Genomic DNA, 10,600 nt, shown 5'->3' on the forward strand with positions numbered 1-10,600 from the left:
AGCCTGAAAGGGCTTGCGAACCACAGGTTGGGAACCACTGGGTTAGAGAGACTCGAGGGTGGTTGGAAGCATCGTGTAAGGCTCTGGTCCCTCTCGGGACGACAAAATAGCAGGGCGATTCTCATTATTCATGCTGATGTGAATTTGCTTGTGTGTTGGAACAGGACATTGGCTGTTGTCTGTTGTCTGTTCAGCTGTGTCACAAAGTTTGTACGCTTTGAGGAGAAGGAGAGAGGAAGAAGTGCACGTCTCTTTGCCTTATTGCAGAGCCTCAGCAATTGCCTTGTTGTATGATCAAGGAGAAAGGCAGCGCCCTTTGGTGTGATCGGGCCTGGAACTGAGAGGGAGCGGTGTAGCAATCTTGATCATGAGAAGAAACTGTACGGCGGTTCGAGGGCCCTGGCGTTAAAGTCCATCCGCATGAATTACCTCATGTACGTGACCGCGAGGGGTGACTTCGAGCCATTTTAGTGTGCTTTCCTGTGCAGTGGCTTCATGGTTCAATAAACGCCAGGCTCCTAAAGTTCATCTCTGGACATAAATCTGAGTACCGAAACATAAAGCATTAGGGGGGAATTTCTTTTTTTTTAATCTTTCCCCTTGTCTGTTTTTGTGACTGAGTGGAAATGTTTCAATTAGGCTGCTTTACCTCACCTTTCATTTGCACCTTTTGTTTATGTTCATTATAACTCGTTGATTTTATGTTCCTTAAACCATTATTTGTTGAAATTAATTGTGTTCGTTTATTCGTTGTGGGTTCGATTATAAACCGGTATGCCTCCGTTTTGGTCCATGCTCCGCCACCTTCCATCTCATGCATGCCATAATCTCCAAGGATCTTGGTTGTCCATTCCCAAGTAAAACTGTTCCGCTATCCATCCAGGTCGGTGTTAACCCCCCTGAGCACGACATCGAGGTCAGGAGTGGGATATAACCACACAAGCTGGATATGACACTATTTTCAGGGGCTGTCACTCTTGTTCTGATTCCTTGCCCCCTTTTCAACCTAGCCTCGGAATTCAGACTTGACTTCTTGTACACATCAAACACTACGTCCACCCTCTCGTACCTGGCACCATAGGATTCCACCTTTGGGATGATGTCTTCTTTAGCATAGTCATCAAATATCTTTGAAGTGCGTGGAGGTAGGGCATTGATAAGTGCTGAGCCATCAATGATGACTGCATCTCCCCTTGATTCTCTGTCTGGGATGTTCACTTGTGCTTCAAGAATTTCAGCAAGCTGTGACTTCAAATTTTTTTGAAGTTTGTTTTTTTCTTCAAATTTTTCAAAATTTGGATTTTCAAATGGCCAATCGGGCAGATTTGATCAGAAAACCCTGCAGAACAGAAATGCCAAATTTGATGCTTGTATCATAATTTGCACGATTTTTCTACTATCGACTACACTATTGGTCTTCCGCTTCATTACACTTGTACCATATCCTGATGCTGTGTGGACTGTGCTTCCCTGCCGATGGACTTCTGGAAGCTTGTACATGTTGAGTAAGCCTGGGGAGTAACTGCTGGGAGTAACTGCTGAGCATGGGGAGTAACTGCTGAAATATATCTGTCTGGGTTCTTCCCAAAATCGTTGTTCCTTTCACATTTCTTTCCAATTTTTATTTTATTATATTTTATTTATTTATTTTTATTTTTTATTTTTCTTTATTCATTCTAATTCTTGCATTTTCTTCTCTTTCATTATCTACTGTATCTCTCAAAGGAGAAGTAAATTATTGCAGAAATTTTTCTGTAAGGCTCACTTGGAAAAAAAAAAACATAGGCTAACTGGAAGAGGTGCAGTTGCATTCTTCATTTCCTTCAATTATGATTAACCTCTGCCATCGAAGATGGACAGAGGTTACTGTTTTCACCCCTGTCTGTTTGTTTGTTTGTTTGTGAACAGTATTAAGGAAAAACTCCTTGACGGATTTCGACGAAACTTGGTGGGGGTATTAGGTATGGTCCAAGGATCATGCCGTTACATTTTGGACTTGGTCCAAAGTCCAATAAGGCCGCGATGGCGGCCATTTTGAAAAAATATTTGAATTTTTTTTCTTGCATTTCTACATGTTTTAAGTGATTTCTAACCCCCCCCCCCAAAAAAAAAAATTGTTAGAGAAAAAAAACAGAAAATTTTCCACCTTTTTTTTAAACAAAATTTCCATTTTCTTTTGCATTTCTACATGTTATAAGTGATTTCCAACAAAAAGCATGCCAAAATTATAATTGCGGCTGATTTTGGAGCTTCAGGTGGATATACCCACGTAAAATCAATTTCTGTCTCAAGGAATCTAGTTATGACGAATGAATTGAGTATGTAAAAGTTAAAAGTAAAAGGGAAAGTTGCAAACTATAACTCTGTGAGCACTGTTGACGTCAAATTGAATGAATAGGATATCAGGTTCACTTGAGTGACCTAGCAGTATTGGTGGCGGAGGTTTTGCACTCTACTGAGTGCTCCCCCTCTAGTTTTAAGATATTTCTGAGTTAAATTGCATGACTCCTGTACTGGAAACGATTTTTTTTTATCGAAATCCTTAATCCTGGTAAAATATAAAAATAAAAAAAGGAATATTGATCGGTGTTATCTGCATACCACCAGACTCAAATCAAAATAAATTATGAGAAGAATTTCAAGTTATATTATCAAATCCTATATTTACAGACAAACACTGCTTTTTGGTGGGTGAATATAATGTTGACTTTCTTCGTTGTCATCAAAACCTTTTCACAAGAGTTTTTGGACATAATATTTGCAACTTCATTTATTCCAATTATCGGCAGACCAACACGAATAACTGAGCAATCAGCTGCATTGATTGATAATATTTTGACGAATGTTTATCCACTTCTTGAAGCAGAAATTGTCCTCTAAGACATTACAGACCATTTTCCAGTCTTTGCCCAAAATAACTGCTTTAATTTCTTGCCCTGTCTAATATTAATAAACTAACTCACAAGTTGACTTCTTAAAATGTTAATAAATTCCAAAAACATCTAAGTATTCAAAAAATAAATCTAAGTATAATTGATTGGTTTGAGGTCTTCGTCCTGCAAGATAGTAATAAATCTTTTGATAAATTTATGGAAATATTAACTCATATTTATGATGAAACAATCCCTCTACAGTTATTGAAATCCTCATATTATAGGAAAGTTCCAAGATCTCCATATATCACCAAATGTTTATTGCGCTCAATAAATAGAAAAAAATATGTTATATTACAAGTCGAAATTAAACTCCAATGAACAAATGTGGCTTAAATTCACAAATTATAAAAATGTACTGACAAAACTTTGAAGAAATGTAAAAAGACATTATTTCTCAAAGCAGATACATGAGAATAAAAATGATATAAAGAGCAGTTGGAAAATCATACATGGAGTTTTGAGTAATAGTAAGAAAGATACTTCAGTTAAACAACTTAAGATAAATAATGTTCAAGTTGAGGATTAAAATGCTATTTTTGAATATTTTAATGATTATTTTGTCGATATTAGACAAATTTTAGCCAAGAATATTCCTCTTCCAGACAGAATTTTTGCTGATTTTTGGATAAACATCCCAATACAAATTCATTATTTCTTACTCCAACTCATGCAGATGAAATTAAACAAAGTGTAAGTAATTTAAAAAACAAAAAGAGTGCAGGTCATGATGAAATTAATACTGCCATGGTTAAACATATACTTTCTGAAATTATAGTTCCGTTAACACATATTTAATTGTCTCTCACCTCAAGAGTTGTACCTGACAAAATGAAAATCGCTAAAATTGTTCCAATTCTTAAAAAGGGCGACTCTCAAGAATTCTGCAATTACTGCCCAATTTCATTATCAACAATTTTCTCCAAAATTCTTGAAAAAATTATGTATATACGATTGATTAACTTTCTGAATGTATCTATTGCTCTGCGCAATTCACAATTTGGTTTCCGTAAGAAACACAACACTACACATGCTTTACTTGCATTCATTGATGAGGTTATAAATACCATTGATAATCATTCTCATTCCATCGGTATTTTCCTTGACTTCTCCAAGGCTTTTGATAACATCGATCATAAGATTCTTCTGCATAAATTATCATACTATGGAATTAGAGGCAAAGCTTTGAAGTGGTTTGAGAGCTACCTTACAAATAGAAAACAGTTTGTTGTGCTCAATAACTGTGAATAGAGCAATAAACTTGTCACATGTGGTGTCCCATGGGGCTCTATATTAGGGCCTCTGTTGTTCATTATTTATATTAATGATTTTAATAAATTCTCCAATATATTGTCATTCATATTGTTTGATGATGACTCAAATCTCTTTTCTTTCACCTGGATCCCGACATTCTAGTTGAAACAGTCAATACTCAACTAAAACGTGTTTTTGATTGGATAGTGGCTCATAAGCACTCATTAAGCTTAAATAAAACCAACTATATAGTTTTTAGCCGCATCTCGCGAGACGTGGCTCGAAGAGAGCTCCACGTTGTTCTTCTTCTTCTTCTTCTTCTTCTTCTTCTTCTTCTTCTTCTTCTTCTTCTTCTTCTTCTTCTTCTTCTTCTTCTTCTTCTTCTTCTGACAAAACCTTTAGGACTCGGCTCTTTTATATACAGGATCCGGATCTCCTTAAATACCAAACACCTGTACACATCCTCGCATTGAGGGTGCCTTTTGAGAGCGTCTATCATGTACTTTTAAATATATTCGGACATTTGCTTTAAAGTTTCGAAAAGTTGACGTGACTATTTAAAGATTATTCCATTTAATGTGTTATAATTTCGTAAATACACGATGTTCTCGTCATGAACGACGATCTTCCATGACAGGTCTCGCTATTGGCTCAATCAAGGCACGTGACGAAATATCGGAAGTTGTTGTTGTTGTTTTTTAATTTATTTTATTTTCTTCTTCTTCCCCTTCTTGTTCTTCTTCTTCTTCTTCTGGTGAAGACAAAACCTTTAGGACGTGGCTCTTGGACACATTTGTCCTTGTTATTAACACTATCTCCATGCTTCTGGGATTCATTCTTATTCAAAAAAAAATGTTTATGCAAAGTAGAGACCACCACATTTCTTGGCATTGTAATTGATGAAAATTTATCATGGACAATGCATGTGAATAAGATTTCAAGATAATGGTGAAATTGATATTGTATTTATTGAAGTTCTCTTTCTCTTTCTTTTTCTCTTTCTTTTCTCTTTCTTTCTCTCTCGTTTTTGTTGAAATAAGTCCAAGTGTATGTAATACATGTATGTGTTTCACTTATATTTATGAAATGGGGGTCTATATAATACAAGCCTGGCTTTTAACATGGACTCCTCCACATCACTTCATATTCATATTCATATTGTCTTAACAAATCATTTTTGTATTTTATTGATGATCGTGGAAAAATACACTTGAAACTTGAAACTTGAAACTTGGCTGCACCTGGATGGGTTTGAGGCGAGTTGAGTAGTGGCTGAAACCTGAATCCCATCGAGGTCCTTCCTGATGATTCCATCTTTGCACTTTACTTCCTTGTGTTCCTTCTTGGTCGTCCATTTCATCAGTTGCACCTCATCCTCAGTTCACAGTTCAGTCAGTCATTGTTATTGCGATACAGAAAATAAAAACAATTTTCTACTCTTCACCAGGTTTTGACTTTCATATGATCTATCTATAATTCCAGCAATCTCTGTGTGTCTGTCTGTCTGCGACTGCCGTTTCTCGACGACCGCCAGTCCGATCGGATTGAAACTTGCCAGGAATATTGTCGGGGATCCGCAGATGTGCCTTTTCGAGGTTTGATATCGATCGGACGAGCGGTTCCGAAGTTACGGCCATTTATCTGTCGACCAATGATAAGACACGGTGCTATGACATCACGAATGACGTCACAATTCATGTTTATTTATTTATTTATTTTTTGCACGCTCGGCGGTCCGATCTGATTGAAACTTGCCAGGAATATTGCCGGGGCCCCGCGGATGTGCTTTCAAGGTTTGATATTAATCGGATAAGCGGTTCTCAAGTTACGGACATTTATCTGTTGACCAATGACAAGACATGGTGCTGTGACGTCACAAATGACGTCACAATTAATGTTTATTTATTTATTTATTTATTTATTTATTATTTATTTTGCACGATTGAAATTGCCAGGAATATTGCTGGGGACCCGCGGATGTGCCTTTTCGAGTTTTGAGAGAGAGAGGCTGCACACCTACGGCACTCACCTACAGGCACGCACCTACGGGCCCGCCCCTACGGGCCCGTACTAGTATTTAAAATAAAGTTTACCTGGGCAAAGAATGGGTATCTCAATTTGTTATTGTATAAAATGTTTCCATGCTCCCAAGTATCCCTTCCCTGTTTAATGTAGCAGAACACATTAATTCACAAGGTCACCATTGAGTTATTCGAGTCAGCATGATCAGTAAAACTGCATGGTTATATCAGTCCTCCAAAGGACAGATTTGGAGGTATAATTAGCATCCATTTAAAACTTTACCCCACCAGGCACAACAAACTGCTGTAGTCACCATTTTGAGTAGCTCATTGTCTGCTGTTTGGCCAACAGGATCACTGAAACGATATTTTACCATCACCATTACATTTGAACCTGAGCACTGAGCATCATGAATCATCATTTCAGATTGGAACCCTAAATAGGCTGAATTAAAAAAACAAATAAACCAAATAAAGTGAAATATGTGTGACTTTTGCTTATTTGAATATATATTACTCACCTTTAACCACGCCTCTCTCGTCAATTACTTTCCATACCTACATAGCTGTACAATAATAACTGTTGCCCTGTGTTAGTTCTCCTAACTCCCTTGGGATCAAAGGTTGGTGAACGAAGATTGTGATGTCAGAAAGTAAACATGTGACACCACATAGCTTCATTTCATCTCAGTGCATCTTGCTCTTCCTTATATAAAATGCCCATCAAAGAGTTATGTTTGTTTCTCCAATGAGTGTTGCATAAGGCAGCCATTGAGTGTTTCGAATTACTTTGTGTGATTTCCTATTGACAACTAGTTAGTGTTTGTGTCATGCCAGCTCAGATTTGTGCTGTGAATAAACAAGTTCAAAATTCCAACACCGGTTTTATTTGCATTTTGAACAAAGCTGGTAGTTTTGAGCAACTCTGGTGTAATTAATTTCATTCTAAAGGGAAGCTATATAATATCGTATTAACCGTCATTGGTTTTTAAAATAAATTATTTTAAAACAAATTGCTTCAAGTAATTTTCTTCAAGTTGTCAAAAAACTTTGTCATTGCCAATGAAAATATATGACTATTCTAAATAAAAAAAAATTAAATCCTCCAAGCATGATAATTCTTCCTTTGAAACACAAACTCATAGAATTTAGAATGCATGGAAAATATTGACCATTTCAAAAGGGTGGGGTACGTGGGAGAATAAAGGATGTCTTTTGTTAATTTTTTTTAAATATGGGATTTATCTATTCTTCAATCAGTTGGTGAGTCAATTTGAGCAGAATCAAGGTGGCAAATCCTCATCTATAGTAGTTTGTCCTCCCCTTGCTTGTTTTGTCCAACTGTGGCCCCACAAATCCACTGTCTTGTCCTCCCCTTGCTTGTTTTGTCCAACTGTGGCCCCACAAATCCACTGTCAGTTCATTGCCCTTTAACGTCAGCCATCTCACTCATCCATGAGCCTTGATTTTGTACAAATATGGATTTATAAAATGGTCTTCACAACAATCATCTCATGATGATTGCTTGGACACTTTCCTTGGACAGTTGATTGTAGATAGACCCTGTATGGACACTTTATTTGGACATGTACCTAAAGTCCAGGCTGACTGCATGCCTCAATCCATTTGTTCTCCTGTTATGTGGAAATTTTTTCCAAGGGCTGTTCAATCGCACCTTCCATCCAGGGCTTGAAGCAGGTGGTGCACTGCTATCTCTTGTCATCTATGATCCTTACCCATGATATTTGTTACCCCTGTTAATCCTTCCTAATCCAACCATCGTTTTTGAAGGTTGCAGTGTTTTCTCCCACTCCCTCTCTCCTCCTTTCCTGTTTGTTCATTCCCTTGCTTATTATGTCCAAGTGTTACCGGGCTGTCCTACTGTCACGTCAGACTTTTCAGCACCTTGTTTTTTCCTGTGCATCGAACTTGTAGAGAGAAAAAATAATCTTGAGAAACCTCAGACATATTTCTGCACAAAGCTTGTTCTTAACAAAAAGTTCCAAGTCTTCGATTTAAAATTGCTGTTTATTGGACCAAATTTGTGGCATGCTACTTGGACACCTTAAATTGGGAAGCACCTTAAGTTCATCACTTTGTGTGTATTGATAAGAATCTTCTAGCTCAGGTGCCTCACTTTGCTGAATGTTTGGAGGAAGAAGATTCTTCAGAAAATGGAAGGTCTCACTGCTGCTCCAGTAATGTAAAATTGATATATAATTATTAGTCTGCACTGTTTTGATGGATAGCATTGTTTTTATCCATATGCTGCTTATTTACATGAGGTGTGAATGGGTTATTATCTTATGAATGGTGACTAAAATTACTATTCATTACACAATATTTTTTACATCACATATTCATTGTACTGGAACTCTAATATACAAACTATAAGTTTGTGATCGTATAAAATATTGCAATAGGTCTGGAAGGACTGCTGCTATGTTGAAGAATTACAATCAAGAGCTGGGTTGAACTGCTATGAAAGGTAGTTCCACAGTTTACAATTTCCTTTATAAGTTAAGATATATCAAAGTAAGTCTCCTGGAATAGAATTACATCCAGTACAAGTTTGTTGTATCAGCTTCCTTGGAAATGTTAACTTCACAGGATGTACCACATATGGTGAAACACGAAAGATGAGATCATATTTTGCAGAAATTTGATTCCTTTTTAAAGTTTTGACATTCCTGGGCTATCGAGCTGCACATTCGTTTTGTCCTATTTTAAATAAAGTATTTTTTTTTACGATAAAACTCTAATCCTATGCAGATTGGTTCGTGGACAGGTTCAGACATCACTAGTTAGTTCTTCACAAAGGCCTGCATTAAACGGGAATAGTAAAGTAAAAACCTCCCAGTGAAAGCAAGTAAACCATGCCAGTTAAAATTAAACCACATTTGTATCTTTATACTATATGGCAATATCCAACATCAAACTTTCATTCTAGTTCAAGCTGAGGTGTGTTTGTGCAATTATGGCAATGGAACCTGCCAAGACTCAGCACTGAAGCACAGGCAGTAAGCAAAGCTTTCACCAAAAGTTAAATTGCAGAGGCGTTTTAATTCATTCATTTTCAATGATGTTTGAGGCTGACTCCCACTGCCTGCGGTACATCAGTGGCACCAGCAAATTGGCCTGCCTGTTTCCTTCCCAGCCTGCAGCTGCCCAGTGAGGCACAGTTGTGGCAGGGCCTGATAAAAGTGATACATTTCCTCAAACACATAAATCATGCAAACTGACCTGAATGTATTTCCAACTATTCGCAAAAACTTATCCTGACCAAGGAGTAATGAATGAGCTTTGGGCATCATGCCAACAGGAAGGAAAGTTTAGCAAAAGATTGCTTCCATAGCCGATAATAAATAACTAAGTTTCAAATTATGATCAATGTGGAACAAACAAATAATTGCTTTTGCATCTTCATTGGATAGAGTTGTGCATTTCAATTGTGAGCCTGATAATTGGGATGTGGGAATATTCTTCAACAGTGAAAAATTAGCAGCTTCACACATGTCCGATCATAAGTGTACTCTTTGTCAATGTTAAAATCTCGTCAGATGCAAAGGATTGACTGGCAGTAGATTATGAAGACGTCAAGAAAAGGTTTCTCATGAGGTCGTGCATGCAAGGTAAGAACACAATCAAAACAGAACAAGGTGCACTGTCAAAACAAACATGCTGCAAAAATAGTTTGGATTAAGTTATTTCCTCAACAGCATATTGACACTACAAAGGCAACAAAAGATGCAGAAAAAGAGACCTCTCTCTCTCTCTGTACAAGTATTCTGCACCATGCTCTGAACAGAGCGTCAGTTGTGCCAAAACAGTTTATTGGTAAGGATTGAAATCCTGGCTGGATCGACACTCCTAAACTGGATAATCGACTGAGTGTGCAGGAATTTAGAAATTAGCTAGGGGACGAGCAATAGTGCGCCTACTCTTCGCAAAAAAAAACACCACAGGAACTTTAACATCCACGAACTAATACTGGCAGACGGGACACCCAATTTAATGTTCATCCATCTCAAAGATACATTAATGAATCACCCTACCTATGAAATACCAGGTTGACAGTACATATGTGAACCGAGATTAAAACTTAAGCTTGACAGCGCAGAGGTAAGTGTGCGTACCTTGATGCTATCCTTTTGGCTCTGGGGAGTGGTGACATATAAAAATAAAATGATAAAGAGATCGAGGGGTAGATAGATAGAGAGATAAAAGCAAAAGTAATGTTGTGGATATACCATCAAGATATAAAACAGCTTAACAGATGATGCCTCACAAACATATACCACAATCCTAAAGAGATCTCAAGAATTCCTTCATCTTATAGAGTACCTGATTCAATGACCAGCATGACCATCAGCTGGTCACTGTCCATCATCA

This window comes from Eptatretus burgeri, chromosome 4, assembly GCF_056783735.1.
Source record: "Eptatretus burgeri isolate ZD-2024b chromosome 4, Ebu_testis_v1, whole genome shotgun sequence".
Lineage (NCBI taxonomy): Eukaryota > Metazoa > Chordata > Myxini > Myxiniformes > Myxinidae > Eptatretus > Eptatretus burgeri.